We start from the raw sequence: 10,736 nt of genomic DNA on the forward strand, positions 1-10,736 counted from the left end.
ATTCTATGAAGATCTTTATCGGTCAGACCGCATAACAACATATGTTGTTTCCTTTGTCATCGGTATGTTACTTGCCCGAGATTCGATCGTCGGTATTCCAATACCTAGTTCAATCTCGTTATCGGCAAGTCTCTTTACTCGTTCTATAATACATCATCCCACAACTAACTCATTAGTTGCAATGCTTGCAAGGCTTAAGTGATGTGCATTACCGAGAGGGCCCAGAGATACCTCTCCGACAATCGGAGTGACAAATCCTAATCTCGAAATACGCCAACCCAACATGCACCTTTGGAGACACCTGTAGAGCTCCTTTATAATCACCCAGTTACGTTGTGACGTTTGGTAGCACACAATGTGTTCCTCTGGCAAACGGGAGTTGCATAATCTCATAGTCATAGGAACATGTATAAGTCATGAAGAAAGCAATAGCAACATACTAAACGATCGGGTGCTAAGCTAATGGAATGGGTCATGTCAATCAGATCATTCAACTAATGATGTGATCCTGTTAATCAAATAACAACTCTTTTGTTTATGGTTAGGAAACATAACCATCTTCGATTAACGAGCTAGTCAAGTAGAGGCATACTAGTGACACTTTGTTTGTCTATGTATTCACACAAGTATTATGTTTCTGGTTAATACAATTCTAGCATGAATAATAAACATTTATCATGATATAAGGAAATAAATAATAACTTTATTATTGCCTCTAGGGCATATTTCCTTCAGTCTCCCACTTGCACTAGAGTCAATAATCTAGTTCACATCGCCATGTGATTTAACAGCAATAGTTCACATCACCATGTGATTAACACCCATAGTTCACATCGATATGTGATCAACACCCAAAGGGTTTACTAGAGTCAGTAATCTAGTTCACATCACTATGTGATTAACACCCAAAGAGTACTAAGGTGTGATCATGTTTTGCTTGTGAGATAATTTTAGTCAATGGGTCTGTCACATTCAGATCCGTAAGTATTTTGCGAATTTCTATGTCAACAATGCTCTGCACGGAGCTACTCTAGCTTATTGCTCCCACTTTCAATATGTATCTAGATCGAGACTTAGAGTCATCCAGATCTGTGTCAAAACTTGCATCGGCGTAACTTTTACGACGGACCTTTTTGTCACCTCCATAATTGAGAAATATTTCCTTATTCCACTAAGGATAATTTTGACCGCTGTCCAGTGATCTACTCTTAGATCACTATTGTACTCCCTTGCTTAACACAGTGTAGGGTATACAATAGATCTGGTACACAGCATGGCATACTTTATAGAACCTATGGCCGAGGCATAGGAATGACTTTCATTCTATTTCTATCTTCTGCCGTGGTCGGGCTTTGAGTCTTACTCAATTTCACACCTTGCAACACAGGCAAGAACTCTTTCTTTGACTGTTCCATTTTGAACTACTTCAAAATCTTGTCAAGGTATGTACTCATTGAAAAAACTTATCAAGCGTCTTGATCTATCTCTATAGATCTTGATGCTCAATATGTAAGCATCTTTACCGAGGTCTTTCTTTGAAAAATTCCTTTCAAACACTCCTTTATGCTTTGCAGAATAATTCTACATTATTTCCGATCAACAATATGTCATACACATATACTTATCAGAAATGATGTAGTGCTCCCACTCACTTTCTTGTAAATATAGGCTTCACCGCAAGTCTGTTTAAAACTATATGCTTTGATCAACTTATCAAAGCATATATTCCAACTCCGAGATTCTTGCACCAGTCCATAGATGGATCGCTGGAGCTTGCTTATTTAGTTAACACCTTTAGGATCGACAAAACCTTCTAGTTGCATCGTATACAACTCTTATTTAGTAAATCCATTAAGGAATGTAGTTTTGTTTATCCATTTGTCAGATTTCATAAAATGTGGCAATTGCTAACATGATTCGGACAGACTTAAGCATAGATATGAGTGAGAAAATCTCATCGTAGTCAACACCTTGAACTTGTCGAAAACCTTTTGCGACAATTCTAGCTTTGTAGATAGTAACACTACTATCAGCGTCCGTCTTCCTCTTGAAGATCCATTTATTTTCTATGGCTTGCCGATCATCGGGCAAATCCATCAAAGTCCATACTTTGTTCTCATACATGGATCATATCTCAGATTTCATGGCCACAAACCATTTCGCGGAATCTGGGCTCATCATCGCTTCCTCATAGTTCGCAAGTTCGTCATGGTCTAGTAACATGACTTCCAGAACAGGATTACCGTACCACTCTGGTGCGGATCTCACTCTGGTTTACCTACGAGATTTGGTAGTAACTTGATCTGAAGTTACATGATCATCATCATTAGCTTCCTCACTAATTGGTGTAGTAGTCATAGGAACAGATTTCTGTGATGAACTACTTTTCAATAAGGGGGCAGGTACAGTTACCTCATCAAGTTCTACTTTCCTCCCACTCACTTCTTTCGAGAGAAACTCCTTCTCTAGAAAAACTCCGAATTCAGCAACAAAAGTCTTGCCTTCGGATCTGTGATAGAAGGTGTATCCAATAGTTTCCTTTGGATATCCTATGAAGATTTACTTCTCCGATTTGGGTTCGAGCTTATCATGTTGAAACTTTTTTCACATAAGCATCGCAGTCCCAAACTTTAAGAAACGACAGCTTAGGTTTCTTGCCAAACCATAGTTCATATGGTGTCATCTCAACGGATTTAGATGGTGCCCTATTTAACGTGAATGCAGCTGTCTCTAATGCATAACCCCAAAATGATAGTGGTAGATCGGTAAGAGACATCATAGATTGCACTATATCCAATAAAGTACGGTTATGACGTTCGGACACACCATTATGCTGTGGTGTTCCATGTGGCATGAGTTTGTGAAACTATTCCACATTGTTTTAATTGAAGACCAAACTCGTAACTCAAATATTTGTCTCCGCGATCAGATCGTAGAAACTTTATTTTCTTGTCACGATGATTTTCCACTTCACTCTGAAATTCTTTGAACTTTTCAAATGTTTCAGACTTATGTTTCATCAAGTAGATATACCCATATCTGCTCAAATTATCTGTGAAGTTCAGAAAATAATGATACTTGCCGTGAGCCTTAACTTCATCGGACCGCATACATCAGTATGTATTATTTCTAGTAAGTCAGTTGCTCACTCCAGAGAACGGAGTCTTAGTCATCTTGCCCATGAGGCATGGTTCGCAAGCATCAAGTGATTCATAATCAAGTGATTCCAAAATCCCATCAGCATGGAGTTTCTTCATGCGCTTTACACCAATATGACCTAAACGGCAGTGCCACAAATAAGTTGCACTATCATTATTAACTTTGCATCTTTTGGTTTCAATATTATGATTATGTATATCACTACGATCGAGATCCAATGAACTATTTTCATTGGGTGTGTAACCATGTAAGGTTTTATTCATGTAAACAGAACAACAATTTATTCTTTTACTTAAATGAATAACCGTATTACAATAAACATGATCAAATCATATTCATGCTTTAACGCAAACACCAAATAACACTTATTCAGGTTCAACACTAATCCCGAAAGTATAGGGAGTGTGTGATGATGATCATATCAATATTGGAACCACTTCCAACACACATCGTCACTTTACCCTTAACTAGTCTCTGTTTATTCTGCAACTCCTGTTTCGAGTTACTAATCTTAGCAACTGAACTAGTATCAAATACTGAGGGGTTGCTATAAACACTAGTAAAGTACACATCAATAACATGTATATCAAATATACTTATGTTTACTTTGCCATCCTTCTTATCTGCCAATCACTTGGGGTAGTTCCGCTTCCAGTGACCAGTCCCTTTTGTAGTAGAAACACTTAGTCTCAGGCTTAGGACCAGACTTGGGCTTCTTCACTTGAGCAGCAACTTGCTTGCTGTTCTTTTTGAAGTTCCCCTTCTTCCCTCTGCCCTTTTCTTGAAACTAGTGGTCTTGTCTACCATCAACACTTGATGTTTTTCTCGATTTCTACCTTCATCAATTTCCACATTATGAAGAGCTTGGGAATCATTTCCGTTATCCCTTGCATATCATAGTTCATCACGAAGTTCTACTAACTTGGTGATGGTGACTAGAGAATTCCGTCAATCACTATCTTATCTAGAAGATTAACTCCCACTTGATTCAAGCGATTGTAGTGCTCAGATAATCTGATCACATGCTCATTACTTGAGCGATTCTCCTCCATCTTTTGGCTATAGAACTTGTTGGAGACTTCATATCTCTCAACTCGGGTATTTGCTTGAAATATTAACTTCAACTCCTGGAACATCTCATATGCTCCATGACGTTCAAAACGTCTTTGAAGTCCCGATTCTAAGCCATTAAGCATGGTGCACTAAACTATCAAGTAGTCATCATATTGAGCTAGCCAAACATTCATAACGTCTGCATTTGCTCCTGCAATAGGTCAGTCACCTAGCGGTGCATCAAGGACATAATTCTTCTGTGCAGCAATGAGGATAAACCTCAGATCACGGATCCAATCCGCATCATTGCTACTAACATCTTTCAACACAATTTTCTCTAGGAACATATCAAAATAAACACAGGGAAACAACAACGTGAGCTATTGATCTACAACATAATTTGCAAAATACTACCAGGACTAAGTTCATGATAAATTTAAGTTCAATTAATCATATTACTTAAGAACTCCCACTTAGATAGACATCCCTCTAATCCTCTAAGTGATTACGTGATCCAAATCAACTAAACCATGTCCGCTCATCACGTGAGATGGAGTAGTTTCATTGGTGAACATCACTATGTTGATCATATCTACTATATGATTCACGCTCGACCTTTCGGTCTCCGTGTTCCGAGGCCATATCTGTATATGCTTGGCTCGTCAAGTATAACCTGAGTATTCCGCGTGTGCAACTGTTTTGCACCCGTTGTATTTGAACGTAGAGCCTATCACACCCGATCATCATGTGGTGTCTCAGCACGAAGAACTTTCGCAAAGGTGCATACTCAGGGAGAACACTACTTGATAATTAGTGAGAGATCATCTTATAATGCTACCGTCAATCAAAGCAAGATAAGATGCATAAAGATAAACATCACATGCAATCAATATAAGTGATATGATATGGCCATCATCATGTTGTGCTTGTGATCTCCGTCTCCGAAACACCGTCGTGATCATCATCGTCACCGGCGCGACACCTTGATCTCCATCGTAGCATCGTTGTCGTCTCGCCAAGCTTGTGCTTCCACGACTATCGCTACCGTTTAGTGATAAAGTAAAGCATTACACCGCGATTGCATTGCATACAATAAAGCGACAACCATATGGCTCCTACCAGTTGCCGATAACTCGGTTACAAAACATGATCATCTCATACAATAAAATTTAGCATCATGTCTTGACCATATCACATCACAACATGCCCTGCAAAAACAAGTTAGACGTCCTCTACTTTGTTGTTGCAAGTTTTACGTGGCTGCTACGGGCTTAAGCAAGAACCAATCTTACCTACGCATCAAAACCACAACGATAGTTTGTCAAGTTGGTGCTGTTTTAACCTTCGCAAGGACCGGGCGTAGCCACACTCGATTCAACTAAAGTTGGAGAAACTGTCACCCGCAAGCCACCTATGTGCAAAGCACGTCGGGAGAACCGGTCTCGCGTAAGCGTACGCGTAATGTCGGTCCGGGCCGCTTCGTCCAACAATACCGCCGAACCAAAGTATGACATGCTGGTAAGCAGTATGACTTATATCGCCCACAACTCACTTGTGTTCTACTCGTGCATATAACATCAACATATAAAACCTAGGCTCTGATGCCACTGTTGGGGAACGTAGTAATTTCAAAAAAATTCCTACGCACATGCAAGATCATGGTGATGCATAGCAACGAGGGGAGAGTGTGATCTACGTACCCTTGTAGATCGACAACGGAAGCGTTTGGTTGATGTAGTCGTACGTCTTCACGGCCCGACCGATCAAGCACCGAAACTACGGCACCTCCGAGTTTTAGCACACGTTCAGCACGATGACGATCCCTGGACTCCGATCCAGCAAAGTGTCGGGGAAGAGTTCCGTCAGCACGACGACGTGGTGACGATCTTGATGTACTACTGCCGCAGGGCTTCGCCTAAGCATTGCTACAATATTATCGAGGACTATGGTGGCTGGGGGCGCCGCACACGGCTAAGAGTAAGATCACGTGGATCAACTTGTGTTCATGGGGTGCCCCTTGCCTCAGTATATAAAGGATGGAGGAGGAGGAGGCCGGCCAAGGCTAGGTGCGGCCAGGATGTGGAGTCCTACTAGGACTCCAAGTCCTAGTAGGAGTTCACCAAGAGGGGAGGAAGGGAGAAGGAAGTGGAGGAGAAGGAGAGGTGGCCGGCCCCCTTTTCCCTAGTCCAATTCGGACTAGAGGGGAGGGGGGCGCAGCAGCCCCTTGGCCCTTTCTCCTCTTCCCACTAAATCCCATCAAGGCACATTGCTTCTCCCGTAACTACCTGGTACTCCAAAAAATACCCGAATCACTCGGAACCTTTCCGATGTCCGAATATAGTCGTCCAATATATCAATCTTTACGTCTCGACCATTTCGAGACTCCTCGTCATGTCCCCGATCTCATCTGGGACTCCGAACTCCTTCGGTACATCAAACCTCATAAACTCATAATATAACTGTCATCGAAACCTTAAGCGTGCGGCCCCTACGGGTTCGAGAACAATGTAGACATGACCGTGACACGTCTCCGGTCAATAACCAATAGCGGGACCTGGATGCCCATATTGGCTCCTACATATTCTACGAAGATCTTTATCGGTCAGACCGCATAACAACATACGTTGTTCCCTTTGTCATTGGTATGTTACTTGCCCGAGATTCGATCATCGGTATTCCAATACCTAGTTCAATCTCGTTATCGGCAAGTCTCTTTACTCGTTCTGTAATACATCATCCCGCAACTAACTCATTAGTTGCAATGCTTGCAAGGCTTAAGTGATGTGCATTACCGAGAGGGCCCAGAGATACCTCTCCGACAATCGGAGTGACAAATCCTAATCTCGAAATACGCCAACCCAACATGTACCTTTGGAGACACCTGTAGAGCTCCTTTATAATCACCCAGTTACGTTGTGACGTTTGTTAGCACACAAAGTGTTCCTCCGGCAAACGGGAGTTGCATAATCTCATAGTCATAGGAACATGTATAAGTCATGAAGAAAGCAAAAGCAACATACTAAACGATCGGGTGCTAAGCTAATGGAATGGGTCATGTCAATCAGATCATTCAACTAATGATGTGATCCCGTTAATCAAATAACAACTCTTTTGTTTATGGTTAGGAAACATAACCATCTTCGATTAACGAGCTAGTCAAGTAGAGGCATACTAGTGACACTTTGGTTGTCTATGTATTCACACAAGTATTAAGTTTCCGGTTAATACAATTCTAGCATGAATAATAAACATTTATCATGATATATGGAAATAAATAATAACTTTATTATTGCCTCTAGGGCATATTTCCTTCAGGTGGACCATCGCGCAGCTATATAAGCCCGCCCCGGGCCGCTCCGGTGGCATTCTCCTCCTCCTCACACCCCCAAGAACACGCTCGCACCACCGAAACGTCCTCAAGGGGCTTCTGTGCTCGGGATCGATCGGAGCTCCGCCGCCTCGGGTCGCCGTCAATCCAGGGGTACGGGCCCTCTCCGTCCCCACTCTCGCTCGATCTGGAGCCGCAGGAGCCCACTCATCATTTCCCCTCCCTCTTCTGCATCGATTGCAAGCCGAACGGAGCAGTCTGTCCACCTCCCGAAGCTCCTCCGCCGTGCCTCCTCGTCGCCGGCGAACCAGGCCACCCCGGAGACCAACTCCGGCACCACCCGAACGGTGACACGACGAGGAGTCCAACGGTGCCATCAGCTCACCCTACCATGCCCGGAAACGTCGCCGGTGAGCACACCGACCCTCTGGTCGCGAGGTCAGAGATGACAGGCGGGCCCCGCCTGTCATCCTCACCTCTCTCGCCCCCTCTCTCTCCCACTAGCAGCTGGGCCCCGCCCGTCAGGTTCAAACCTGGCGCACGCGCGCGCCGGCTCGGCTGGGCCGCATTGCTGGCTGGGCCGCTACCGTGTGGCTGTTCTGGCCCAGCAGGCACAGAGCCCTTTTCCCTTTTCTTTTCTGAACAATTTGTAAAATCCATACATAGTTAAAATTAACTCCAAATTGGATGATTCAAATTTCTAGTAGTTCCTAAAATCATGCCCTATCACATGGTGCTTTTTGCACATTTTTCTAGCACATTTCCCTTCACACATATTAAATAAATCCTATTTTCTTATTTCTATACTGAACTTTAGAAAATCACAAAGAGCCTAAATTGATCCAAATTCCATGATTCAAACTCCTAGATGCTTCTAAGTTCATAACTTAGTTTATGAACATTTTTATTAATACTTTCTGTACCACACAAAATAGTGAGACATTTCTTCATATTTGTCAACTTTGTAAATTCATAGGAAAATCATTTGAACTCCAAATCCAGTGAAACCAACTCCTAGATGCTTCTAAAATCATGTTTTGTTAAATGGGTGCCTTTGCTCATTTTTCAAAAATATGTTTCTCTACACTTCTTGCAAATCCATAAACCCCTTGATCCCATCATATCAAAATGTTCAGAAATATTCACTAACCCAATTCCAATGAAACCACTCTGGTTAATTTTCATATAACCAGAGATGTCCTAGAAAAGTCAAATCAATATTTTTAGACCACTTTCATTTCCTGCCTTGTTGTGTTGCTTATTATGATTGTTTCGACGTTAGTTGACGAAGTAGACGGAGTACTTGGAGAAGGACCAGAAGATCTCAAGACTCTGATGAACCAGGCAAGCAGCCCTTTGACCATGATGAACCATTTTTTCATCATAACAGCATTTTCGTTGCTTCACTGAGTGCATGATATACCTTGAATGGCAACCTTGCTAGGCTTGCCTCCGTTGCATACTCCATTGATACTTGCATTTTTCATGACTCTACCCTTGCTTAGAGTTGTGTTGGTGGGTTGTAGAAATATGCTATAGTAAATGGCTATGCAAAGTGGGTCAGGGTTATGCATGGAAAGAAACAAGTGTGGTTTGACATACTTGCAAACAGCCCAGTGGGTGCCACTAATGCCCCTGGGAGATGATGATGAACTAGGTCACTACTTGGTGGAGAGGTAGTGTACCGAGGCTCGATAAAAGTGTTGTTTACAGAGACAGATTAGATTTAAGATTTGTCGACTGTCCCAACCTTACATGTGCAACCACTCTACCCTTGTATGGGAAAGGCATTATTGATTACCTAGGCCGATACTAGCTTGGAGCCCGCATTACTAGTGACGGGGGAGAGTTGGTGCTCTCTCTCGGGACGGGGTCGTGCCAGGTAGGGCAGCCAAGAACATTTTTATGGGGCACCGGACACACCGTTGGTACCCCGTGCTAGTGGTATGTGATGAATATGGGAGCAAGGCTCCACAATTTTAAGTTGTGAAAGGTTGGGCACGGGGGTTACTACCAATCGAGTGGACTCCATGTTAGTGTCGTCTAGGGAAAGATAGTGATCGGGTGCTTACCCCGGGTACTTGAAGTACCGCAGGTCGTGGATGACACGGAAGTTCCCCGGATCTTGTGGGTAAAGTGTGCAACCTCTGCAGAGTGTAAAACTATTCGAATAGCCGTGTCCACGGTCAAGGACAGTTGGGTGGTGTTGCTTAGACTATGTCCATATGTTTCTGACAAACAACACGGTCTGGTAAAAATATTGACGTGATTCGTGAGGAAGTAACGATGAGCTTGAGCATGAGTTGTTCATAACTCTCTCTCGACGTTGATGTCTGTAACCTCCTAATACTTGTTGCAGACGCATTCATATCCTTGATAAATGTTGATCATACTTGCATGAGAAAAACTAGCTTTCCGCCAAAATGCCAAATGAGCAGTAGTGCCTTGCATAATTATTCTGTTATCACCCTTGGGTTGCTTGCGAGTACATTCAAAGTACTCATTGGCTTGCCACTGGTTATTTTATTGGCTAGGCATGAAAGAACAAGACATAATGAAGAATACTTCAGCGACGAACATGTGAGCTAGGACGCTTCCCAGTCAGAATGCCTGTAGGGTTAAGGCAGATGGCATGGGTCCAAGTTATCGACGAAGATTTCCGCTGCGATGTTATAATCAAGACTCGACCATAATGGTCCTACTTATGTAATACGGTATGTATGGATGTAAGACTCTTGTTATTCAGCTTCTGTGTGTTTAGTGAGCATTGATCTCTGGGATCACTGTACATGTGCATTCGGTGATCACGACTTATGAGTCAGGGTCCCCACACGGTAACCTCCCGGTACTCCGGTATACTCAGGATTTCACCCGGAACCATTCTGATGTCCAAACATAGGCTTCCAATATATCAATCTTTACGTCTCAACCATTTAGAGACTCCTCGTCATGTCCGTGATCAAATCCGGGACTCTGAACTACCTTTGGTGCATCAAAACACATAAACTCGTAATACCAATCGTCACCGAACATTAGGCGTGCGGACCCTACGGGTTCGAGAACTATGTAGACATGACCGAGACATGTCTCCGATCAATAACCAATAGCGGAACCTGGATGCTCATATTGGTTTCTACATATTCTACGAAGATCTTTATCAGTCAAACCGCATAACGATATACATTGTTCCCTTTCT

The sequence above is a fragment of the Triticum dicoccoides genome, chromosome 4A (genome assembly GCF_002162155.2).
Source record: "Triticum dicoccoides isolate Atlit2015 ecotype Zavitan chromosome 4A, WEW_v2.0, whole genome shotgun sequence".
In the NCBI taxonomy this organism is placed as follows: domain Eukaryota; kingdom Viridiplantae; phylum Streptophyta; class Magnoliopsida; order Poales; family Poaceae; genus Triticum; species Triticum dicoccoides.